Source organism: Hyla sarda, chromosome 4, assembly GCF_029499605.1.
Source record: "Hyla sarda isolate aHylSar1 chromosome 4, aHylSar1.hap1, whole genome shotgun sequence".
NCBI lineage: Eukaryota > Metazoa > Chordata > Amphibia > Anura > Hylidae > Hyla > Hyla sarda.
Genome location: NC_079192.1, coordinates 8,028,816 through 8,056,585, shown reverse-complemented (window position 1 = coordinate 8,056,585; position 27,770 = coordinate 8,028,816). Strand labels below are relative to the sequence as shown.

At 44.9% G+C, this 27,770-nt stretch overlaps 1 protein-coding gene across 3 annotated transcripts in view; it reads left to right on the top strand.

Moving 5' to 3' along the window:
* Positions 1–12,166: 12,166 nt before the first annotated feature.
* Positions 12,167–27,770, top strand: part of LOC130367538 (NXPE family member 3-like) — a 102,845-nt gene continuing 87,241 nt past the window's right edge. For 2 of the 3 annotated variants that reach the window (XM_056569972.1, XM_056569971.1), the window contains exon 1: positions 21,211–21,415. The gene's annotated coding sequence lies outside the window, so the exon portion shown is untranslated. Of the gene's footprint in view, positions 12,200–21,210; positions 21,416–27,770 lie in introns of those variants that run through there. The other variant, XM_056569974.1, reaches the window with a different exon arrangement.

Here is a 27,770-nt window from a genome sequence, read left to right as displayed (position 1 = left end):
GTATAGACGCTTCACCAATAGAGGATATCCCAAGAAAATCCTCCATAAGGCTTTTGCCAGAGCTAGGGCTACTCCAAGATCTGAATTATTACGTGATCACAATTTGGCTAAAGACAATAGTGGCCAAAAGATCATTAGGTGCATCGGAACTTTTGATCAACACAATCAAAAAATCATGAATATATTAAAGAAATATTGGTCTATATTACAGGTGGACAATGACCTTAGGGAGGTGATCTCTACTCACCCCTCTATAACTTATCGTAGAGGACCTAACATTCAAAACCAAATAGTTAGAAGTTTTTATGCAGAGGAGTCTGCATCCAGTTGGTTGAAATCATCAATCCAAGGATCACACCCATGTGGACGGTGCAATTTTTGTAAATACATGCCACGTACAAAAGAATTCTCTAATCCGATTGATAATCGGAAATATCAAATTTGGGATTTCATTACCTGTCAGACGATGGGAGTAGTGTACTTAGCCACATGCAACTGTCCTAAAGTTTATGTAGGAAAGACAGTCCAACAATTGCGTAGGCGCATTTCAAAACATATAAGTACTATTAACACCTATCAAGATACGCCAATTGCGAGGCATATGAGGACTGTACACAATGATGCTCCCTTTGAATTACGTTTCTGTGGCATTACTCAGTGTAAACTGGGTCCGAGACGTGGCAATCTTAACACCAGACTGCTTCAAGAAGAAGCCCGATGGATTTGGAGATTAAAATCCCAAAGTCCAAATGGACTGAATGAAGGCTTCACCTATGCAGCCTTCTTGTAGGACAGGAATCACTCATTACAATTGATACTATACAGAAGAGCCGTTATGAGCCTTTTACTAATAATTACACTCATGATTAATTTCCGTTTGATGATATGAATCAATTATGACTAAACCCATGCAGAACATGACGAGTACTAGTCACCTTTTTACTATTGATCACACGATCTTAGCGGTATTATGAATAATACTCCTTTGCCTTGATGTTCTATACCACTGTTGCCAGGTTAGTTGCCCCAATGTCGCCAAGTAGTAACTAATTTAGTGTTCTCGAATTAGGTTAGCGATACTCCTGCTGCGCAGTTGTGTGTCAACATTGAGTGGTTGTATTGTGTATCACAGTCTCTATAACTATAGCCATGTGCGAACCATAATGCAATGAAGGTAGAAATCGGCTAAGTGCCGGCGCATATGTTTTTCGCGCAGCTTCCTGGTTAGTGGCTGTATATGACTAAGTACTCGCGCACGTTCCTTTGCGCATCCGCACTGCGCATGCGTCCATACCGGAGGTTCGGGAATCTATCAGTTAGCGCAGGATTAATGGCGCATATACGTGGACAACTTCCGGCACCAATAAGGAGTTCAGAAGTATGAATGGACTCTGCTGGTTGGTCAAGGATGCTGTCAATCAAGTGAATATAGCAGGATGCATCCTGGTCTAAATTCTATTGGCCAGGAAGCGATCAATCAATAGTCTGCATGGGACTGTGACCAATGAGATGTCATGATAATACAGGAAGTGACATGTTTCAATGACGTCAGAGACAGGAGGTTATTTAAACCCCTGCAAGGCTTGTTTGCACGCCATTTGCCTCTTAGCCCTTGATAAAGCCACAGCCTGTGGCGAAACGTCGGGCGGGCGAGCAATGTGTAAGATTTTTAATTGTCTCACACCATAGATTGTGGACTGCAGCCACAATCTATCTTTTCAATTCACTTAATATAGCATGCAGTGTCATGCCAATCAATGCATTATGGATCAATATGTGTGAGGTTATTTTAATCTTGGCTCATTAAACGTTAAGTTTTATATTGGGTGGGAAATTTAGGGTCTTAGTGACCGCTTAGCGGTCAAATGTTAATAATATTGGATTTACCCTCCACTCATAGGTCCCCCTTGTTGCATTGAAATATAGCCATGCCCCTACTCTACATACATATAATGTGCCCCCCCGGGGGACGGCGCCACATGCTGACCGGGGACCTGTGACGCCATGCGGCAGCAAGACTGTGGTGGTTTCCCTGAATATGTGCGGCTCCCGAGCGCAGTCAGCTGCCTCCAACAGTCAGCTGCCTCCAACCAGTGCTCAAAATATAAAGAACGGTGGTCCACCGTCCTGCATTATAGAGTCTTCTGAACTGCTGTATATGCGTTTGTTTTTAAAAAACAGGTATTTTGTCAGACAATTTCAATAAAATTTGGCTGTTTTTTGGGGGTGGATTGTGAAGCCCGGGTGTGTACTGGTGCATCAGCCAACTCCAGGCTGTGTCTTTCAGGCAATCTATGGGTTCCTGATGCCGCAGAGGAGGGGCCTGGGTCTGGGAATTAAAAAATTTTGGATTGCGGGTGCTACCAAAAAAGATGGACACACCCTAATCCGTTCAGCGGAGCGCGCCTGCGGCCCCGGACATCTGAGGGCATAACACACCTGTTATTGCTCGATCTCAGGAGAATGGGGGTTCATCATCGGGAGAAGAGAGTTGCAGGTTGCCCTTGAGTCAGCAAGGCGGTAGCACAGTTGCCCGTCAGCGTGGTGTGGCAGTAGTGGAAATTCTGGAACCAAACGTGCCCGGGGGAGACCACCTGCTTCGCGGCGGCTTACCTTTCCGGGAGTTAGCGGGTTACCAGCACCGGTCGATGAAAGATAGAGACATGCTAATCCATTCAGTGGAGCGCGCCTGCGGCCCCGGAAATCAGAGGGCATAACACACCTGGTATTGCTCGATCTCGCAATTGATTGTGCAAAGGTAAGGGGTTATTAAAGCCTCTTGGGTACTGCTGAGGCCTACTCCTGACTGCTCCTGGTGCAATGTATGCAGTAATTAAACACTCTTGGGCAGTGTTTTTTTATTTTTTTTATTTACTGATAATTTTATCGGCAATAAAATAGAATTTTCCAGAATGCTAATCGTTACACAACGGAACGCTTGTTGCGTGTGATTTTTTAATGAAAAAATTTTATTAAAAAACGGACAGGGATTAACTCTGCTTCATCATTTTGGGCGAAAAAAGTCCTTTGGTGATCTGATCTTTTGGAGACAGATGCGCTTACACACATATTGAATTAGTTTTTGTAAAAAAATGTCACTGTTACTGCCGGCGGGGATGCGATCCGCGTAGCAGGACGCGCCCGCCCGCGGGTCGCATCCCAATCCTCTCACCTGTCCCGTTCCCCGGCTGTCACGTCCCTGTGCGCGCGGCCCCGCTCTCTAGGGCGCACGCGCGCCGGCTCTCTGAAATTTAAAGGGCCAGTGCACAACTAATTGGTGCCTGGTCCAATCAGTTGTCAATCACTCCCATTCCTATAAAAACCCACTTCCCCTTCCTGTCCTTGCCGGATCTTGTTTCCCTAGTGCCCTGAGAAAGCGTTTTGTGTATCCCAAGCCTGTGTATCCAGACCCTCGCCGTTGCCCCTGACTACGACCCTTTGCTGCCTGCCCTGACCTTCTGCTACGTCCAACCTTGCTCTTGCCTTGTCCCTGTGTAGCGCGCCCGTCTCAGCTGTCAGCTGGGGTTGAGTCGCTATCGGGTGGAACGACCTGTGGGTTACCTGCCGCTGCAAGTCCATCCCGCTTTGCGGCGGGCTCTGGTGAAAACCAGTAACCCCTTAGATTCTGTTCCCCTGGTACGGCCCACGCCATCACCTCACTGACACAGAGGATCCACCTTCAGTGTCCTCTCTGCTTACCAGTCCGAATCTTGACAGTAGATCCGACCATGGATCCCGCTGAGGTCCCGCTGCCTAGTGTCGCTGACCTAACCACCGTGGTCGCGCAGCAATCACAGCAGATCGCGCAACAAGGACAGCAGCTGACTCAACTGACCTTTATGCTACAACAGCTTCTGCCGCAACTACAGCAACCATCTCCTCCGCCAGCTCCTGCATCTCCTCCGCAGTGAGTGGCTGCTCCCAGCTTCCGCCTGTCTCTTTATTGTCAAGGGGATTGTCCTTTTCTCCCACCCGGACTTTTGACTTTTTTTCCACCTTATTAGATGTAAACCAATTCGTGAGAGGAATCACCATTTTTTTTTCAGATGGACAATCTCATGGACACTAGTGAGGTAGAATTCTTGGGCAATAGTCGGGATAGCAATATGATAGAGGGCAATGATGATAACAATGTGATTTTTCGTAATGGTGCTGAATGTGTCTTACGTTGTTCATTTGCGAAATTATGTGCTTTATCTGAATTGCAGCATATGCATGAACCCCCTTCTCCTGGACAACAGCCCGTCCCTAAGCTTGCAACCAAAAATCCCCATTTCTATCCGGTCATGTTGCGCACACAGTCTCTTGATTTCTTTCAGGAGTCTGTGGAGCGTGACCTGACTGCTTTATCTCAGTCTACTAAAATGTCTGGTTTCAATCTTTCCTTTCAGCAGCGTCCGGCCCTTAAGGACATATCCAATATGTCCGATCGGGTTGTGCGTCAAGTTGACAAGGGGGGAGCAGTGGTGTTGCTAGATGCCGGTCTATATAAAAAATTAAACTTATAATTATTATCAGATGTTACAACCTATAGACCGCTATCCAGCAACCCCTGCCCTATCTTTAAGTTACAACTAAGAGAACTTGTGGATCTTGGGGAGCAGAATGGATTTATATCTAAATCTGAAGCTGACTACATTAAAATCGAAAATCCAGTAACAGCTATTTTCCATTCACTCCCCAAGATACATAAGAACTGTTTCCCCCCTCCTGTCAGACCCATAGTTGCCGAGATAGGTTCCCTTAATGAGAACCTATCCGCCTGGCTGGACAATCTTCTCCAACCACTCGTTCAAACTATGCCTGGATATATCCAAGACACAAAACATCTTCTCTCGGCAGTAGAGAGTTTAGAGTGGTCTGAGGGACTTTCGTGGATTACTGCTGATGTAACTTCACTTTATTCCGTAATTCCCCACAGCCAGGCAAAAATAACCTTGAGTTGGTTTCTCACCACATATTCCGAATACCCCGCTGGTCTGCAGGAATATATGGTCATCGTTTTGGATTATTTACTTACTCACAATTTTTTTATGTTTGACGATCAGTTTTTTCTGCAGACCACCGGGGCTCCGATGGGTGCACGTTTTTCCCCCTCCATAGCAAACATATATATGTCGTACTGGGAAAGTCTGTATTTATATTCACCCATTAATTTGTTTAAATCCAATATATACTGATACGGCAGATATATTGATGACTTGATATTTATATGGAGGGGTGACACCAAAGACATAGACTGTTTTAAAGGTTTTTTTTAACTCCAATACGCTCAATTTATGCTTTACAGTCAATCATTGTGTTTCCAATGTGTCTTTTTTGGACTTGACCATGAGGGGTGACACAGACTCTAAAAAAATTATATCCACCACTTATCGTAAAGATACTGCTGTAAATTCCACCTTACATGCACAGTCTTGTCACCCCCCACATGTCATTCACAATCTCCCAATTGGGGAAGCTATCCGAACCAGACGGAATTGCACTAGGGATACAGATTTTTCTGTTGAAATGAATGCGTTATCTGAACGCCTTTGCCATAGAGGGTACCCGCAGTGGTCACTGGATCGTGCAGATAAAATTGCCCGGTCCAGGAACCAAAATGATCTTCTCAAAACCAAACACCCTAGATTAACAGATAACAGCACTTCTAAACCAATAGTTTTTTCTACACAATGCAGCATCAAATATCCGCAGATTTGTAACATCATAAGAAAATACATTCCACTGATTAAATCTGACCCTCAACTGCAAGATACTATGCATGCAGGTTTTCGGTGTGTGGCTAAACGTGCCCCCACACTTGGTCAGACTATCTCACCATCACTTTTTTCCTCTCACAGTACAACCTCACCTACTTGGTTGAGAACTGTAGGTACATACAGATGCGGGCATACTCGCTTCATTTGCTGTAACATCCTGTCACCCACATCTGCTGTCACGTCATACACGACAGGAGCTACACACAACATTAGACAATATATCAACTGTAATACCAAATATGTGGTGTATCTCCTGTCGTGTGTGACGTGTAAACTACAGTATGTGGGGTGCACTACTAATAGTCTTAAAACTCGTATTAGAAAACATTTATCAGATATACCCCATTTTAATTCTAGGAGTGTTCCATCCGTATCATTACACTGTGCTCAGCATCATGACGGAGACTTTTCCTCTATTAGTTTATCTGCTATTGAAAAAGTTTTTTCTACCTAAACGCGGCGGTAACCATAGACAAAAATTGCTGAACCGTGAGGTGTACTGGATCATTAAATTGGGGACCAGGACACCTCAGGGCTTAAACAAAAGACAAGATGTCATCTTACATTACTAAACACCATTTATTAGTTTTTGCCCTTTATATACATATACCGTATATACTCGAGTATAAGCCAAGTTTTTCAGCACGATTTTTCCTGCTGAAAACACCCCCCTCGGCTTATACTCGAGTGAACTCTCCATCCGCAGTGGTCTTCAACCTGCGGACCTCCAGAGGTTTCAAAACTACAACTCCCAGCAAGCCCGGGCAGCCATCGGCTGTACAGTACTCACCTCCGCTCGGCGCTGGTCCGGACTGTCCGGAGAGGAGGTCGCCCGGTGGGATAGTGGTTCCGGGCTGCTATCTTCACCGGGGAGGCCTCTTCTAAGCGCTTCGGGCCCGGCCCCAGAATAGTCACGTTGCCTTGACAACGACGCAGAGGTACGTTCATTGCCAACGTACTTCTGCGTCATTGTCAAGGCAACGCCTCTATTCCAGGCCGGAAGCGCGGAGAAGAGGCGCCCCCAGTGAAGATAGCAGCCCGGAACCACTATCCCACCGGACCACCTCCTCACCGGACAGTCCTGCAGGACCGGACCAGCGCCGAGCGGAGGTGAGTACTGTACAGAACTAAAGGGGGGCGAGAGGGGGCTGGATGATGTCGAAGGCCGCAGTGGTCTTCAACCTGCGGACCTCCGGAGGTTTCAAAACTACAACTCCCAGCAAGCCCGGACAGCCGATGGCTGCCCGGGCTTGCTGGGAGTTGTAGTTTTGAAACCTCTGGAGGTCCGCAGGTTGAAGACCACTGCGGGCGGATGATGACAAGAGGATGATGAAGGGGGGGTGTGGGATGATGAAGGGGGGGTGTGGGATGATGAAGGGGGGTGTGTGGGATGATGAAGGGGGGTGTGTGGGATGATGACAAGGGGATGATGAAGGGGGGGTGTGTGGGATGATTACAAGGGGATGATGAAGGGGGTGGGGATGATGACAAGGGGATGATGAAGGTGGGTGGGGATGATGAAGGGGGGTGTGTGGGATGATGATGAAGGGGGGTGGGGATGATGACAGGGTAATGATGAAGGGGGTGTGTGGGATGATGACAGGTGATGATGATGAGGGTCTGGATGATGACAGGGTGATGATGATGAGGGTGTTAATGACGGGGGTCTGGATGATGACAGGGGGGGGGATGATGTATTTCCCACCCTAGGCTTATACTCGAGTTAATAACTTTTCCTGGGATTTTGGGTTGAAATTAGGGGTGTCGGCTTATACTCGGGTTGGCTTATACTCGAGTATATATATATATATATATATATATATATATATATATATATATATATATATGTATATATATATATATATATATATTTTCACACTTCAGAAATTTTTGTTGTAGTTTTCTGTACCCCAAATTTTCTGAGCAGCCGGTATCATATATATATATATATATATATATATATATATATATATATATATATATATCTTGGTGATCCATTTCTTGCTAGGTCTACAAAATAACAATTTTCTATACATATATTTAGACATGCTGGGAGTTGTGGTTTTGCAACCTCGGTAGGCACCCTGCTTGGGAAACACTGATCTATTCTATCTGTGTGTGTATGAGGCATGTATAGTATGTAATGTCAAGAAATGTAAGGAATTCTCAGCTCACCCTCAGAGGCCCCGAGGCGCATGGACTGTGCGAGGCAGCACCACTTAGCAAGATAAGAAACTGGATGTCCAGCGCCAGGATACGTGCAAAACAGGTTCTTTATTGCTTTAAAACGCCATGACAGGGGTCAGAGTGTGACGTGTTTCAGGTGCGTTAGCACCCTTAATCGTACATGAGATAAAACCACAAATGTCTAAGTATATATAGGGGAAATTACGTGGTTCTCACAGGTGGAAGGAAATGGGAATTGCTCACATGACCATCCTCCTGGAGTCCGGGCATTAACCCTTTACAATCACAAACATGGATATGTATAATTTAAAATACAAAAGTTATAATTAAGACAAAAGAACACATTCAGGAGCATACACATGTTGCAGGGAATAAAGGAATCTATGAATGTAGAGAGGAAAATGAATTAAATTCCCGAATTTACATAAATATGTATGCGACCTGAATTTGAAAAAACGCACACATGTCTCAAAAAAACTGTATGAATGAAACACAAGCACTTAGGAAGAATATGCATGGTCTATTGTATGAGTGTAACAGATAAAGCAAATTGTATAAATCTGCAAAATCAGGATGCAAAAATACAAAATTACAAAAATGGCATGAATGCATCTCCCACTATTATATAAGCCTGGTATTCAAACTCCAAAATGCTACTGTATAAGACATAATGCTGGGAGTTGTAGTTTTGCATCAACTGGAGGCACCCTGGTTGGGAAACACTGATATAGATACACACATGCACTTTACATATAGTCATCTACAGTAGTAACACACACACATACACACACACAGGCACAGTACATAGACATACACATATGTACACACACATATATATATATATATATATATATATCCGCACACACATGCTTATATATATATATCCAGGGACACCTACTGTAGTCAGGCCCCATGTTGTATAGCCTCTGCAGTCTCTTCACAGCTCTCTCCTCCCCCCTCCCCCTCCTCCTGCTCAGACGCTGAAGGCTGAGAGAAGAGTCCAGGCTGAGGGAAGATACCAAGTGCAGCGGGGGTGGGGGGGGGGGGGGGAGCGTGATTGTGGTGAGGTGAGAAGAACTCCAAAGCTGCAAATGAGTTTATTTACAAAAAAAAAAAAATGTCAGACATTCGGGGGCCCTCTTGTTTGACTGGGTGCCTGGGGCCCGGAGCTCAAACTCCAAGAGCAGGATTGTTAATACGGCCCTGGTGATTGGGGGAATTGCCCCGTCGCTACAGGACGGGCAAGCACTGGCTGTGCTCGGGGCCCCCTCAGCCAGCTCGGGGCCCCAAGCAATTGCTTGGTTTGCCTGTCCTGTAGCGATGGGCCTCATTGTAAACGTATGGAGCAACAGAATAAAAATAAGATGTCATTTTTACCGACAAGTGTTCTGCATAGAATTGGAAGCCCTCAAAAGTTACAAAATTGCGTCTTTTTTTTGTTTCTCCATAAATTTTTGGGTGAAATAATTGATATTATTACAAAGTAAAATTGGTGGAGTAAAAAACAAGCCCTCATATGGGTCTGTAGGTTGAAAATTGAAAACTTTAGAAGTTTTAGAAGGTGAGGAGGAACAAACGAAAGTGCAAAAAGAAAAAAAAAACTGTGATCCTTAAAGGGGTACTCCACTGCTCAGCGTTTGGAGCTTGTGATGTCTTAGCCCTGCCCCCTCATGACATCAATACCCACCCCCTCAATGCAAGTCTATGGGAGGGGGCGTGACGGCTGCCACGCCCCAAACCATACACTTGCATTGAGGGGGCGGGACGTGACGCAATGGGAGGTGTGGCTATGACGTCACGAGCTCCCGGCACCGGCTCCAGCATTCGAAACTGTTTGTTCCAAACGCTTTGCAGCAGAGTACCCCTTTAATGGGTTAAAAGCATAAACAAAAGAATGTCAATGAAGCTATATAGATAGAGACAAGGGGCAATGGTAAAGTTTTCAACACCGAGAAAGTAGACACAGGTGTAGCAGCATTGCACAATGAAGCCTTCTGAGCGAAACGTACGTTTGGGTACTTAGGTGCCGTGTTAGGTGGTTCACATGGTAGGTATCTGTGTCGTTCTTCCTGAAATGTTCTACTTTCTCCATATTGAACACTTTATCATTGCCTTCTCGTCTCTGTCCGTGTAGCCCCATTGCCATTCCCGCCTGTATGTTTTTAACCCCTTAAGGACACAGGGTTTTTCCGTTTTTTGCACTTTAGTTTTTTTTCCTCCTCACCTTTAAAAAATCATACCGCTTAAAATTTTGCTCCTACATATTCATATGAGGGCTTTTTTTTGGGCCACTAATTCTACTTTGTAATGACATCAATCAATTTACCCAAAAATCTACAGGCTTCCATTTCTACGCAGTGGATTTTTAGGTAAAAATGACACCTTATCATTATTCTGTAGGTCCATACGATTAAAGTGACCCCCTACTTATATAGGTTTCATTTTGTCGCACTTCTGAAAAAAATCATAAACACATGCACGAAAATTAATACGTTTAATAATGTCCTCGTCTGACCCCTATAACTTTTTTATTTTTATGCATACAGGGATGTATGAGGGCTCATTTTTTGTGCCGTGATATGAAATTTGTATTGGTACCATTTTTTTTGTGTGACTTTTTTGTAATGTTTTTTTATAATATAAAAAGTGGCCAAAAATACGTGTAGGCCATTGACCGTGCAGTTTAATTAACGATATGTATTTATAGTTTAAACATTTCCACATGCGGCGATACCACATATGTTTATATTTATTTTTATTTACATAGTTTGTTTTTTTTTATGGGAAAAGGGGGGTGATTAAAACTTTTATTAGGGAAGGGGTGAAATCACATTTATTAACTTTTTTTTTTTTTTTTACCATTTTTCTTTCCAATGTTATAGCTCCCATAGAGGACTATAACATGCAGTACATTGATTGCAGACACTGATCAATGCTATGCCATAGCATTGCATTGATCAGTGTTATCGGTGCTCCACTGCTCCTGCCTGGATCTCAGGCACGGAGCAGTGAATCGACGACGAGGAGGCAGGTAGGGACCCTCCTTGTGTCCGTACAACTGATCAGGATGCCACGGTTTCACAGCAATTGTCCCTATGAGCCCTGCTGAGCTGCCGGGAAGGTTTTACTTTACCTTTAGATGCGGCGATCAACTTTGATTACCGTGTCTGAAGGGTTAATGCTGGGCATCACCGCGATCGATGATGTCCGGTATTAGCCACGGGTCATGGCCGTTGATGGCCCCCGGGACTGACCCGATATGACGTGGGTTTAGCCAGATACCCGGAATGTATCACTCTTAGGCTTCTTTCACATTGCCGTTACCCCCCCCCCCCCCCGTCAAGAACAGCCGCCTATTTTTTTTCTTTAGTTTTATAGCTGTCCTTTTGATGGGGCACAACGGGCAACAGCGGGTCCTGATAGACCCCATTATAGTCAATGGGGTCCGTTGGGCGCCGCTGTTTTTCAGCGGGAGTAGCGGGAGAAAAAGACGAAGCAAGCAGTATTTTTTCTTCCGCTTTTTTCCCGGGCTCCCCTGACGGCCGTCACACTGCCGTGTCCTAACGGCAGTGTGAAAGAAGCCTTAGCGGATGACACAGAAGCTGAGGGAACAAACGAGAACGAGTGGAGTGAAGTCATTTTCCGGGGTGCTTTGTGGGCTGATCTAAATTTATGATACATAATGCACCTGTTTGTAGTGAATTTGAAGTAAGTCAAATTCACCAAAACTAAAAACAGTGCTAAAAAGCCTCCACACAGCGTACACATTAATATCCCTCCCCCTTAGTCCTTCAGATGTCCATTCTGACAACCAGTAGTTCAGTTGTGTCCTTTTCCTCAGGACCTAGAGATGAGCGAACTTACAGTAAATTTGATTCATCACAAACTTCTCGGCTCGGTAGTTGATGACTTTTCCTGCATAAATGAGTTCAGCTTTCAGGTGCTCCGGTGGGCTGGAAAAGGTGGATACAGTTCTAGGAGACTCTTTCCTTGGACTGTATCCACCTTTTCCAGCCCACCGGAGCACTGGAAAGCTGAACTAATTTATGCAGGATAGGTCATCAACTGCCGAGCCGAGAAGTTCATGACGAATCGAATTTACTGTAAGTTCGCTCATCTCTACTCAGGACACGTCACTGGAACAAAACACAACCATCCCATCTCAGATTCTTGTCTGTTAATAAGTAACAGATGTCTGACCCTACTGTATGGAAATAGTCAGACAAGAAGGAGCCTTACGGGTGCTGGAGGTAAGAGAAGAACAGGTTGTTCTGGAGAGTGTGGCTGGAGACATAGAGGGGCATTTACTAATCTTTTACTATGTAGTCTGGTTTTTACCCTGTTTTTTTTCTACTTCATTTTTGACTATGTGCGACAAATTTACTAAATTGTTGCACGGCATTAATAAATTTGGCACACGTAGGCAAAAGTGGGAAATTTACTTCATGTAGTAGAAAAAATAGTCTGTTCCTTTTTCCTGCTGTCTGAATAGGTTTGGCTGCTGGTTTCCTTCTGGATCTTTTGTTTTTGAGGTTTTTTTTTTTAGCTTTTTCACCACATCTAAATAATTCAATAACTACAGTGGTCCCTCAAGTTACAATATTAATTGGTTCCAGGACAACCATTGTAAGTTGAAACTATTGTATGTTGAGACCATAACTCTATGGAAACGTGGTAATTGGTTCTAAAGGCACCAAAATGTCATCAGAAATAGGAAAAAGTGACAATGAAAAATAAGTAGATAACTAATATAGATAAAGCAAATCCTTACATATAAAAGCAAGAAAGATCTGCTGGGAGCTGTAAATTACTGTCTATGTCAGTGTTTCCCAAGCAGGGAGCCTCCAGCTGTTGCAAAACTATAACTCCCAGCATGCCTGGACAGCCAAAGGCTGTCCGGGCATGCTGGGAGTTGTAGTTTTGCAAAAGATGGGGCCACCCTGATTGGGAAACACTGGTCTATGTAGAGGACAGGAGCTTCTTCAGGGGTCCTGTACAGTACAGGCAATGTCCCAAACAAGTAATGGAGTCGCCCTCACCTGGTGTCCAAAAGAGCAGCTAACCCTGATACAGGTAAAGAGTACAGAACATGTAATACCAGACACCAGTCAGTGCATACACTTCAGTAATACAGGGGTTTTACCAGTGAATGCCCATTTTGATTGGTTGGTTCTTCCAGCCATTGACACGTTTCACAGATCTGGACTGTCTGTAGCATTGTATGTTGAGTCTGGTTTCAACTTACGATGGTCCAGAAAAGACCATTGTATGTTGAAACTATTGTATGTTGAGGCCATTGTAAGTTGAGGGATCACTGTAAATTGTAGTCATGGCTCAGAAGTGGTAAACGGTGTTTAGTGTGTGTGTGTGTGTGTGTGTTTATTACATTTTTTTAACACAGTTTTTTTCTCCCTAAATGTACTTACACTTTTTTTTTTTTGTTACTTCTTCTACAGATCCGTGTATCCTGTGGACTCCTTCGGATTCGGTGGACTACTTCGACAACCAGCGTTTTTCTTTGCTTGATGTTAATAAAATGGTTAACGAAGGCTTGTGGGGGAGTGTTTTTTTGTAATAAATTTTTTTTTAAACCTGTTGTGTTTTTTTTATTTTACTTTACAAGACAGGCTTAGTAGTGGAAGCTGTTTTATAGACTGAGTCCATTACTAAGCCGGGCTTAGCATTAGCCACTAAAACAGCTAGCGCTAACCCTCAATTATTACCCCGGTACCCAACACCACAGGGGTGCCGGGAAGAGCCGGTACCAACAGGCCCGGAGCGTCAAAAATGGCGCTCCTGGGCCTAGGCGGTAACAGGCTGGCGTTATTTAGGTTGGGGAGGGCCAGTAACAATGGTCCTCGCCCACCCTGGTAACGTCAGGCTGTTACTGTTTGGTTGGTATTTGGCTGAGAATAAAAATAGGGGGGACCCTATGCGTTTTTTTAATATATTTAATTATTTATTAAAAAAAAAAAAAAACGCATAGGGTCCCCCCTATTTTCATTCTCAGCCAAATACCAACCAAACAGTAACAGCCTGACATTCCCAGGGTGGGCGAGGACCATTGTTACTGGCCCTCCCCAGTCTAAATAACGCCAGCCTGTTACCGCCTAGGCCCAGGAGCGCCATTTTTGACGCTCCAGGCCTGTTGGTACCGGCTCTTCCCGGCACCCCTGTGGCGTTGGGTACCGTGGTAATAATAGGGGGTTAGCGCTAGCTGTTTTTGTGGCTAGCGCTAAGCCCAGGTTAGTAATGGACTCTGTCTATAAGACAGCTTCCACTACTAAGCCTGTCTAGTAAAGTAAGAAAAAACACTACAGGTTTTAAAAAATTTTTATTACAAAAAACACTCCCCCACAAGCCCTCGTTAACCATTTTATTAAAATCAAACAAAGAAAAACGCTGGTCATCGAAGTAGTCCACCGAATCCGAAGGAGTCCACAGGATACACGGATCTGAAATGAGAAGAAAACAAAAAAAATGGGTTAGTACATTTATTATCACCTGCTCACACATCTCCCACCTCGCACGACTACAACTGCCAGCATGCCCTTACAGTAAGGACATGCTGGGAGTTGTAGTTGTGTGGTGCAGGAGATGTGTGGGCAAGTGACAAGCTTGTCCCCTGCCCCCAGCTGCAGGACTACAACTCCCAGCATGCCCTTACAGTAAGGTGGGGCGGAGGCCGGGCACAGTGTTTCCCAACCTGGGACTTGTAGTTTCGCAACATCTGGAGGCACCCTGGTTGGGAAACACTGTTTTAGGCCAGTGTTTCCCAACCAGGGTGCCTCCAGATGTTGCAAAACTACAAGCCCCAGCATGCCTGGACAGTCAAAGGCTGTCCAGGCATGCTGGGAGTTGTAGTCTTGCAACATCTGTTGGCAACCTGGTTGGGAAACACTGGCCTAAAACAGTGTTTCCCAACCAAGGTGCCTCCAGATGTTGCAAAACTACAACTCCCAGCATGCCTGGACAGCCAAAGGCTGTCCAGGCATGCTGGGAGTTGTAGTCTTGCAACATCTGGAGGCACCCTGGTTGGGAAGCTTGCGCAACTTACCGGCTTCCGTAGGATCTAGCGCTGCACGACACTGCCGCGCGACAGTGCCGCGCGACGATCTCCGACAGCGATCGTCGCTGGAGCCTCGGAAGGGTAAATGAACGTCTTCGCCGGTCCCCTTCAGCTGTTTAGTTTTGCAACAGCTGGAGGACTACAGTTTACAGACCACAAACCAGTGGTCTGCAAACTGTGGCCCTCCAGCTGTTGCAAAACTACAACTCCCAGCATGCCTGGACAGCCAATGGCTATCCAAGCATGCTGGGAGTTGTAGTCTTGCAACATCTGGAGGCACCCTGGTTGGGAAACACTGTTTTAGGCCAGTGTTTCCCAACAAGGGTGCCTCCAGCTGTTGCAAAACTACAACTCCTAGCATGCCTGGACAACCAAAGGGTGTCCAGGCATGCTGGGAGTTGTAGTCTTGCAACATTTGGAGGCACCCTGGTTGGGAAGCTTGCGCAACTTACCGGCTTCCGTAGGATCCAGCGCTGCACGACACTACCGCGCGACACTGCCGCGCGACAGTGCCGCGCGATGATCTCCGTCAGCGATCGTCGCTGGAGCCTCGGAAGGGTAAGTGAACGTTTTCGCCGGTCCCCTTCAGCTGTTTAGTTTTGCAACAGCTGGAGGACTACAGTTTACAGACCACACACCCGTGGTCTGCAAACTGTGGCCCTCCAGCTGTTGCAAAACTACAACACCCAGCATGCCCTGACAGCCAAAGCCTATGGCTCTCAGGGCAGGAGCCCGGGCTGACATTACAGTGCAGCCGCCCGGGCTCCTCATACGGTCTCCCCGCTACCCCGCTTGTCTCCCGCCCGGGCTCCTCATACGGTCTCCCCGCTACCCCGCTTGTCTCCCGCCCGGGCTCCTCATACGGTCTCCCCGCTACCCCGCTTGTCTCCCGCCCGGGCTCCCGCTGCTACAAGACTACAACTCCCAGCGTGTCCTCACTGTAAGGGCATGCTGGGACTTGTAGTCTTGCAACAGCAGACAGATGGGAGTTGTGTGGCGCTGGCAGGTGAGAGGGGTGGGATATAAATCACTGTAGTGTCCCGGTAGCGCAGTGAGGGTAGCGGGGAGAAAGTATTTCGGAGCCCGGGCGGCAGTAGCTTTTCCTGCTCCATGTTGGAGCTGGAGTAAATTTAGTCAATTTTTACGGCCGTTGCGACAGTTTATTGCGCAACTGCGACTGTTGCAGTTAATAAATTCCTGACCACTGCAAGTAAAAACTGAAAACTTGCGTAAATTAAGCGGGAAAAAAAAATTTGACTTTCTAGCTCTTGCTAGGGAAAGTCGCACAATTTATAGGGTAGGCGCAATTGCGACAATTTTGCGCCAAAAATAGTCAGAAAAAAATGACTAAACCCCTTAGTAAATGCCCCTCATGGTAGTTTTGGTCCTGGAGCATTATGGCTATCATGGGGGCACTGAGGCTTTTCGGTGTAAATTGTGGTTGTATGAAGGGCACTGTGACTGGCTCGGGGTTATTTGCCAGTCCTAGAGACACTGTATTTGTCGTGATGACTTTGTATCTGTAGGAGAGAATAATGACTATCATGGAGGCTCGGAGAAACCTGGTGTGGAATCAGCGATACACATGGGGCCAGTATCTGTATCATTCCTGACACTCTTCTTTATTGCTTCTTACATGTGTTGGTTAATTCCCAGTGAATGATTTACCAGCTTTTATGGTGTGTCTGTTATAGGAGTGATTTGTTTTGCATTGTTCTTTTGTTATGTATCTTTTATAGGAGTCATGTTGCCACCCGGAGACATCTTATTTGGGCTGATTTCTGTATACAACTTTTTAAGTGCTTGTGTTTTTGACTGAAAAGCCCTTTTTTCACCTTTATATATCTCCTTATGCTCTTAGGGGGATATATTTTGATATTATTTTTTTTGAGTTTTTTTTTAGGGGAATTGTTATGTACCCCTGACAGAGATGGATTGACACCCCATTGGGCCCCTGGGCAATACAAGATCATGGGGCTCCATGTGCCCACCCTTTATAGACACCCCTTCCACATACAATATCATTTGTTTCCCCCTGTACAGTCTGATGAGGGTGATAGTACTGTGGTTCCTTCCATGACACTCCTGTCACTCTTAGGCAGCCTGTACATCCCACAGTGAGATCCCACAGTGACAGGAATATGGCCACCATATGGTATTGGTATTTGTCCAGAAGGGTCACAATGCTGGTGCTGTCTGCCTCACTGGCGTACATACACTAATAGAGAAGGCGGAGTCAGTGCAGTTAGGTGTCGGGCACTAGAGAGGAAGGCTTTCATCAATACTTGAAGTTTGGCAACACAGAAGTAAGTACAGGCTGTAATTGTATGTTGGTGTAGACAGAACTTACCCCCCCCCCCCCCTCTCCCTCCGTCTGAGAGTGATAGGAGTGTGATTACAGCAATCACACTCCTATCACCACTAGACAGCCGATGCAGCTTTGGAGGTGACTGCCGTATGAGGCAGCAGAATAGTAAGTCCAGCTCTGAAGGTTATAAGAATAGCAGATTAGTGAGTGCTGCTTTGGAGGTGACTTGAGGATAAAACATGAAGTAAAAGCAGAATAGTGGCTACAGCTCTGGAAGCGACTGGAGGATAAGACATGATGCAACAGCAGAATAGTAAATGCAGCTCTGAAGGTGACTGGAGGATAAAGCATGGTGTAAGGGCAGAATAGTAAGCGCAGCTCTGGAGGTGACAGGAAGATGAGTCTTGATGTAACAGCAGAATAGTGCAGCTCTGGATGTGATTGTAGGATAAGGCGTTGTGTAATAGCAGAATAAAGGCTACAGCTCTCGAAGTGACTGTAGGAAAAGGCAGGGTGTAACAGCAGAATAGTAAGTGCAGCTCTGGAGGTGGTAGGAGGATAAGAGTAGGGAGTGCAGCTTTTAAGGTGACTGAAATATAAGACACACACCCAGATTTATCAAACTGTGTGAGAGCTGGAGGGAAAAAACTGGAGGGATTTTCCCACAACAACCAATCACAGCTCAGCTATCAAGCGTTGATGAAGTGAAAGCTGAGCTGTGATTGGTTGTTGTGGGAAAATCCCCTGAGTTTCTCTCTCACACAGTTTGATAAATCTTGGCCATGGTGTTAAAAGCTGAATAGTGAATGCCCATACACACGCCTGACTTCTTTCTGTCTTCTTCCTGTGCAGTGAGGCTTAAAGGGTCACTCTCATCAAAACGAATGTTTGCTATTGCAATGGTAAATAAAAATATTTCTAATATACTTAGTTTAAAAAAATGAAGTTTTGTATGTTTTATTTGTGCTTTAACCCCTTAACGACGCAGGACGTATATTTACGTCCTGCGCCGGCTCCCGCGATATGAAGCAGGATCGCGTCGCGATCCCGCATCATATCGCGTCGGTCCCGGCGCTCATCAACGGCCGGGACCCGCGGCTAATACCACACATCGCCGATCGCGGCGATGTGAGGTATTAACCCTTTAGAAGTGGCGGTCAAAGCTGACCGCCGCTTCTAAAGCGAAAGTGAAAGTGACCCGGCTGCTCAGTCGGGCTGTTCGGGACCGCCGCGGTGAAATCGCGGTGTCCCGAACAGCTGGCAGGACACCGGGAGGGCCCTTACCTGCCTCCTGGGTGTCCTATCGGCAAATGACTGCTCCGTGCCTGAGATCCAGACAGGAGCTGTCAAGCGCTGATAACTCTGATCACAGGCGTGTTAATACACGCCAGTGATCTGTGTAAAAGATCAGTGTGTGCAGTGTTATAGGTCCCTATGGGACCTACAACACTGCAAAAAAAATGTAAAAAAAAGTGTTAATAAAGGTCATTTAACCCTTTCCCTATTAAAAGTTTGAATCACCCCCCTTTTCCCATAAAAAAAGTGTAAAAAAAATAAATAAACAAACATATGTGGTATTGCCGCGTGTGTAAATGTCCGAACTATAAAAATATATAATTAATTAAACCGTACGGTCAATGGCGTACGCGCAAAAAAATTCCAAAGTCAAAAAAAGCGCATTTTTGGTCACTTTTTATACCATTCAAAAATGAATAAAAAGTGATCAAAAAGTCAGATCAAAACAGAAATCATACCGATAAAAACTTCAGATCACGGCGCAAAAAATTAGTCCTCATACCTCCCTGTACGTGGAAAAATAAAAAAAGTTATAGGGGTCATAAGATGACATTTTTAAACATATAAATTTTCCTGCATGTAGTTATGATTTTTTCCAGAAGTCCGACAAAATCAAACCTATATAAGTAGGGGATCATTTTAACCGTATGGACCTACAGAATAATGATAAGGTGTCATTTTTACCGAAATATGCACTGCGTAGAAACGGAAGCCCCCAAAAGTTACAAAATGGCATTTTTTCTTCGATTTTGTCGGACACTGATTTTTTTTCCCCTTTCGCCGTGTACGTTTGGGTAAAATTACTAATGTCACTGCAAAGTAGAATTGGCAATGCAAAAAATAAGCCATAATATGGATTTTTAGGTGGAAAATTGAAAGGGTTATGATTTTTAAAAGGTAAGGAGGAAAAAACGAAAGTGCAAAAACGGAAAAACCCTGAGTCCTTAACCCCTTAAGGACCAAGGACGTACCGGTATGTCCTTGGTCCTGCTCTTCTGATATAACGCGGGGTTACACAGTAACCCCGCGTCATATCACGGCGGGCCCGGCGTCATAGTGAAGCAGGGACCCGTCTCTAATAGCGCGCAGTGCCGATCGCGGCACCGCGCGCTATTAACCCTTTAGCCGCGCGCTCAGAGCTGAAAGTGAAAAGGAAAGTGGCCGGCTAGCTCAGTCGGGCTGTTCGGGATAGCCGCAGCTAATCGCAGCATCCCGAACAGCTGACAGGACAGCGGGAGGGCCCCTACCTGCCTCCTCGCTGTCCGATCGCCGAATGACTGCTCAGTGCCTGAGATCCAGGCATGAGCAGTCATGCGGCAGAATCGTTGATCACTGGTTTCTTATGAGAAACCAGTGATCAATAATGAAGATCAGTGTGTGCAGTGTTATAGGTCCCTATGGGACCTATAACACTGCAAAAAAAATGAAAAAAAAAAAGTGAATAAAGATCATTTAACTCCTCCCCTATTAAAAGTTTGAATCACCCCCCTTTTCCAAAAAAAAAAAAAAAAAACACAGTGTAAATAAAAATAAAATAAACATATGTGGTATCACCGCGTGCGGAAATGTCCGAATTATAAAAATATATCATTAATTAAACCACTCGGTCAATGGCGTGCGCACAAAAAAATTCCAAAGTCCAAAATAGTGCATTTTTGGTCACTTTTTATATCATCAATAAGTCCTATCAATGCAAAAATTGTACCGTTAAAAACTTCAGATCACGGCGCAAAAAATGAGCCCTCATACCGCCCCATACACGGAAAAATAAAAAAGTTATAGGGGTCAGAAGATGACAATTTTAAACGTATTAATTTTCCTGCATGTAGTTATGATTTTTTCCAGAAGTCCGAAAAAATCAAATCTATATAAGTAGGGGATCATTTTAATCGTATGGACCTACAGAATAATGATAAGGTGTCATTTTTACCGAAAAATGTACTACGTAGAAACGGAAGCCCCCAAAAGTTACAAAACTGCGTTTTTTTTTCAATTTTGTCGCACAATGATTTTTTTTTCCGTTTCACTGTAGATTTTTGGGCAAAATGACTGACGTCATTACAAATTAGAATTGGTGGCGCAAAAAATAAGCCATCATATGGATTTTTAGGTGCAAAATTGAAAGAGTTATGATTTTTTAAAGGCAAGGAGCAAAAAACGAAAATGCAAAAACAGAAAAAACCCCGGTCCTTAAGGGGTTAAGGGGTTAAAAAGCTCAAGAGCACATTTTCCCCCATCTCATACACAGACTTTGGACCAAAGTCCAAACACAGGAAGTGCAGCCTGGAGTGCTGAAGGGGGTGTGTCCAGCCTCATCCAATCATAACTCCTCTGACACTTAAAGGAGAAGTCCCATGTACAAAAAGTATTGTGTTTTAAATGCAGAAGCAAAATTCTATCACTTTGTAAATCACTGACTTCACCCATCTTGTAAGTAAAACCTGTTTTTCTAGCTTCTTTTTTTAGAGAGGAAGTTCAGCAGCTCCCTGTTCTGATGACTTGCGACCCCCCATTGAGCTGCATTATGCTGGGGGCCGTGATGTCACAATTTCCCATAGTTCTGCAGCTCAGCCAGCTCTGTGCACGGCAAGGGCACCTCCCATGTGCAGCTTCAGCCAATCATAGAAGCCCCAGTTAGCTGAGCTCACTTGTCTTCATCTCCTCGGCAGGGAAGCATCTGACAGCCAGCTCAGTGTTTATAAGAGCAAGAACGATGTCCCAATGTCCCGAGAAGAAGCAGAGGGGGAGGGGAGATCCCTGCTTTCCCCTGCACTGATCACAATCTTATAGCAGGTCAGACTGAAAGAACGATGTCTTGAGAATAGAAGCAGGGGGAGGGGAAACACTGATCCTGCTGTTAGGAAAGTGATCAGTGTCTAGGTCAGTGTATCCCAACCAGGGTGCCTTCAGCTGTTGCAAAACTAAAACTCCCAGGCATGCTGGGAGTTGTAGTTTCACAACAGCTGGAGGCACCCTGGTTAGGAAGCACTGGTCTAGGCTGGGCTACTTCTGTGATGAACTGAAAGGCATTATGGGAGACAGGAAGTCAGGGACCTCCATGGACCAGGAAGTACCGATCTTTCAGAGGGGATTGCAGGAGAAGGGAGAGGGTGAGATACATGGGGAGCAGATTGTCAGAATAATGAGCTCATGCACTTTCACATGATAGAAAAAAAAATTGTGACTTGGTCCATGATACTTCTTCTTTAACTGCCATATGCTGTTGGTCGAACACCCCGCCCCCCTCAGCACTCCAGGCTGCACTTCCTGTGTTTGGACTTTGGTCCAAAGTCTGTGTATGAGTTGGGGGAAAATGTGCTCTTGAGCTTTTAGTAAGCACAAATAAAACATAGAAAACTTCTTTTTTTTTTAAACTAAGAATATTAGACATATTTTTTATTTACCATAAGGATTGCAATAGCAAAAATTTGTTTTAATGAGAGTTACCATTTAAGGACCTGTGGATCATGTGACTCAGTTCCTTAAAGGTGTACTCTGCTGCTCAACGTTTGGAACAAACTGTTCTGAACACCGGCAGGGGAGCTCGTGACATCATAACCCGCCCCTTCATGACGTCACACCCCGCCCCCTCAATGCAAGTCTATGGGAGGTGGCGTGACAGCCATCCCATCCCCTCCGGTAGACTTGCATTGAGGGGGCAGGGTGTGATGTCATGAGGGCGCGGGGTTATGACGTCACGAGCCCTGGCGCCAGCTCCAGCTTTCAGAACAGTTTGTTTCAAAGCTGAGCAGCGGAGTACACCTTTAAGCATTCTCCTACACAGATCGTGAAGGGGAGAAGTTCCTGCACCCAAGATAAGATGATGTCCCCTTTCTCCGTCCTCTCTGCCCCCTCCCCTGCTATACTCCTGCATTATAAGATCTGGGAACATGCATGCTAAAGGCCTGTATTTATCCGGCTTGTATGCTTCCTGATCTTGTCAAGCAGCAAGTCCTGTTGTGGGTGGGCCCCCCTCAACCCTTGGCCCTCGAGCAGTGTCCGACTGCCCGACCTGTCAGTCTGCCCCTGGTTGCTTCCATGACACTGCTGTCACTCATAGGCAGCCTGTACTTGCTGAGATCTCACAGTGACAGGAATTTGGTCACCAGCGCTCCTATTGGGATAGAATCATCACTTTGGTATTTGTCCAGAAGGGTTATAATGTTGGCGCTGCCTACCTCACTGGCGTACACTAATAGAGAAGGCGGAGTCAGCGCAGACAGGTGTCGGGCACAAGAGAGGAAGGCGCTGACTCCTGAGAACCTATAAAGGGGTACTCCGGCCCTGAGACATCTTATCCCCTATCCAAAGCATAGGGGATAAGATGTCTGAATGCGGGGGTCCCGCCGCTGGGGACCCCCGCAATCTAGCATGCAGCACCCACCTGTGAGTGCTGGAGGAAGTGCTGGAGGCTGTAAGTCTTATGCCTCCCGACCACGGGGACGGAGTATCGTGATGTCATGTCCCGCCTCCTCAATGCAAGTCTATGGGAGAGGGCGTGACGTCATGATACTCCATCCCCGTGGTCGGGAGGCATATGACTTGGAGCCTCCAGCGCTTCCTGCAGTGCTCACAAGTGGGTGCTGTGTGCTAGATTGTGGGGGTCCCCAGTGGCGGGACTCCCACAATCAGACATTTTATCCCCTATCCTTTGGACAGGGGATAAGATGTCTTAGGGCCGGAGTACCCCTTTAACCTTTAAGGACGTAGGGTGTACCTGTACGCCCTATGCCCGGTCCCGGTGTTAAAAATGGGGTCACACCGTGACCTCGCATCACAACGGGTTGGTCCCAGCTGCTATTCATAGCCGGGACCCTGGGCTAATAGCGTGTGGCACCGATCGGTGCCGCACGCTATTAACCCTTCAGACACGGCGATCAAAGTTGACCGCCATGTCTGAAAGTGAAAGTAAACCCTTCCAGGCAGCTCAGTCGGGCTGATCGGGACATAGCGATAAGATTGCGATGTCCCGATCACCTAGGACGCAAGCAGAGGGCCCCTTTACCTGTCTCCGGGGCATCCGATTGGCGTTTGATTGCTCCAAGCCTGAGCTATTTCCATGCAAAGCAATGCATTTGCATCACCCCCCTTTTCCCATAAAAAAAACTGTGTAAATAAAAATAAACATATGTGGTATCGCTGCGTGCGGAAATGTTCGAACTATAAAAATATATTGTTAATTAAATCGCACGGTCAATGGCGTACGCGCAAAAACATTCCAAAGTCCAAAATAGCGTATTTATGGTCACTTTTTATATCATGAAAAAATGTATAACAAATGATCAAAAAGTCTGATCAATACAAAAATTATACCGTTAAAAACCTTCAGAACACGGCGCAAAAAACTCGCCCTCATACCGGTCCGTACGCAGAAGAAAAAAAAGTTATAGGGGTTAGAAGATGAGAATTTTTAACATATCCATTTTCCTGCATGTAGTTATGATTTTTTTTCCGAAGTACGACAATATCCAACCTATATAAGTAGGGTATCATTTTAACCGTATGGACCTACAGAATAAAGATGAGGTGTTATTTTTACCGAAAATTGCACTGCGTAGAAACGGAAGCCCCCAAAAGTTACAAAATGAAATTTTTTCTTCAATTTTGTTGCACAATGAATTTTTTTTCTGTTTCGTCGTGAATTTTTGGATAAAATGATTAATGTCACTGCAAAGTAGAATTGGTGGCGCAAAAAACTAAGCCATTATATGGAATTTTATGTGCAAAATTGAAAGCGTTATGTTTTTTAAAAGGCGATGAGGAAAAAATGAAAATGGAAAAACCCTGCGTCCTTAAGGGGTTAATATTTTCTGTTTATTTTGATTTTTTTATTCAGGCTCTGAGGCTGTTATAAAGGTCATGGTGGCTTCCACTGTATATATAAAATTATAGTGGGTCGATGAGTATCTGTCTTGCTTTTTACAGTCTCCCAATGGGAGGAGCCTGACTATAACATCTCTCAAATTCTGCGGCCCAACCCACAAATAATGCATCACAGCTGAGCAATGGAAGAATGTTCAAGTGTCAGTGACTACTACAGTATCATACAATTAGTAGTGTTTCTCGTGAATATTCGCAATTCGAATTTTAATCGCGAATTTGCAAATATTGCGAATATAGCACTATATATTTGCAATTACGAATATTAGCTTTTTTTTGTTCACAGTACACATCACATTGATCACTGATCATCCCTCTCTGCTCTTTGCATATTCACATATTTGCGAATATTGAGCCCTCCCTTTTTTAATGGTATAGGGAACTAATGGGCTAGTGCAGTGGTCTCCAACCTGCGGACCTCCAGATGTTGCAAAACTACAACTCCCAGCATGCCCGGACAGCCGTTGGCTGTTTTGCATGCTGGGAATTGTAGTTTTGTAACATCTGGAGGTCCGCAGGTTGGAGACCACTACACTAGTGCATTAACTAGTGCACATTGAAACCAATAGGGATCTCACCGTATGTAAAACTGTAAGATAAGCAGGAGGGTCTCAGCAGTACAGTGGATGCGAGACTGTGGGGTGGGACACAGTGTTGTGGTTTAACATTTTAAATGTAGGTCAATTGGTAATTAAGAAAAGCCTTTGAACCGTGGGAACTAGGTCAATTGGCATTTAACTGAATGTTTGAACCATGGGAACTAAGTTAATGGGATACCAAATATGGGTATTGGGGTTAATTGAAACGGGATGCAATGTGTAAGGCTGTGAATGAATGAATGGGAGGTTAAGGAACATAAGGATATTTATCAATACCTGTGCCGAGTAAAGGTTGCCCAGTTGCCCATAGCAACCAATCAGATTGCTTCTTTTATTTTTCAAAGGCCTTGTTAAAAATGAAAGAAGCAATCTGATTGGTTGCTATGGGCAACTCAGAAACTTTTCCTCTGGGGGAGATTTATCAAAACCTGTGCAAAGGAAAAGTTGTTCAGTTGCCCATAGCAACCAATCAGATCGCTTCTTTCAGTTTGCAGAGGCCTTGTGAAAAAGGAAAGAAGCGATCTGATTGGTTGCTATGGGCACCTCAGCAGCTTTTCCAGGAAAGTAAAGTTTAACCACAACACTGTAACACTCCGTCCCACCCTGGGACTCGAACCACCGCACGGTCACCCATCCACTGTACTGCTGAGACCCTCCAGCTTATCTTAGAGTTTTACATACTGTGAGATCCCCATACACCACAATGGGCCGATTGGCTTGAATGAGCAAAAAATGAATATGAGAATTTCCCGAATATATGACGAATATTCGCCCATATATTCGCGAAATATCAAGAATTCGAATATGGCCTATACCGCTCATTACTAACAATTAGTGCTGGCTGGGGCGGAGTCTTTATACAGAACAATGGAGTTCCTGCTATTTATATATCTGATCATCTATGAGGAGGTCAGTTATAGATTGGACCGGGGTGAAGCTGTGGATGTTATATATCTGGATTTTTCTAAGGTGTTTGATACTGAGCCACATAAAAGGTTAGTACATAACATGAGGAGCTGGGACTAGGGGAGGATATATGAAAATGGGTTATAACTGGTCAGTGATAGGAAGCAGAGGGTGGGGATCAATGGAACTTACTCTGGTTGGGTGACAGTTACAAGTGGGGGACCACAGGGGGCAGTACTGGGTCCACTTATTTTCAATATGTTAGTTAACCCCTTAAAGGCATACTTCAATGCTCAGCATTTGGAACAAACTTCTGAACGCTGGAGCCGGTGCTGGGAGCTCATGACGTTATAGCCCCACCCCATCATTATGTCATCCCCCGCCCCCTCAATGCAAGTCTTTGGGAGGGGGCATGACAGCCAACATGCCCCCTCCCAAAGACTAGGATTGAGGGAATGGGGTGGGACATCATGAGGGGGCAGGGCTATGATGTCACATGCTCCCGGCAACAGCTCCAGCATTCGGAACAGTTTGTTCTAAATGCTAAACAGCGGAGTACCCTTTTAAAGACTCAAGGTTTTTCCGTTTTTTGCACTTTAGTTTTTTTCCTCCTCACCTTTTAAAATCATATCCCTTTAAATTTTGCACCTACAGACTCATATGATGGCTTTTTTTTTTGCGCCACCAATTCTACTTTGCAATGTCATCAATCATTTTACCCAAAAATCTACGGCAAAACCAAAAGAAAAGAATCATTGTGCGACAAAATTAAAATAAAACAAACAACGCCTCTTTATCATTTTGGGAGCTTCTGTTTCTACGCAGTGCAATACAGAGTACAGTACAGAGATCTTTCTAGTGATCTTTTTATATCTAGGCTGGTAACCATGATAAGGGGGCATCCTCTACGTCTAGAGGAAAGAAGGATTCACCATCATCTCATTCAGAGATTCTTTACTGTTAGAGCAGTGAGACTATGGAACTCTCTCCAAATGATGTTGTGATGTCTTACTCAATAAACAAGTTGAAGGGGGGCCTGGATGTTTTTCTAAAAAAAAGTATATTACAGGTTATGGATACTACAGGGTGGGCCATTTATATTTATACACCTTAATAAAATGGGAATGGTTGGTGATATTAACTTCCTGTTTGTGGCACATTAGTGTATGTGAGGGAGGAAACTTTTCAAGATGGGTGGTGACCATGGCGGCCATTTTGAAGTTGGCCATTTTGAATCCAACTTTTGTTTTTTCAATAGGAAGAGGGTCATGTGACCCATCAAACTTATTGGGAATTTCAGAAGAAAAACAATGATGTGCTTGGTTTTAACGTAACTTTATTCTTTCATGAGTTATTTGCAAGTTTCTGACCACTTATAAAATGTGTTCAATGTGCTGCCCATTGTGTTGGATTGTCAGTGCAACCCTCTTCTCTATATACTGCTATATACTACTATATACACCGCAGGAGAAATGCTAGCACAGGCTTCCACTATCCGTATACACTGCTATTTACTACTATATACACCGCAGGAGAAATGCTAGCACAGGCTTCCACTATCCGTATACACTGCTATATACTACTATATACACCGCAGGAGAAATGCTAGCACAGGCTTCCAGTATCCGTAGTTTCAGGTGCTGCACATCTCGTATCTTCACAGCATAGACAATTGCCTTCAGATGACCCCAAAGATAAAAGTCTAAGGGGGTCAGATCGGGAGACCTTGGGGGCCATTCAACTGGCCCACGACGACCAATCCA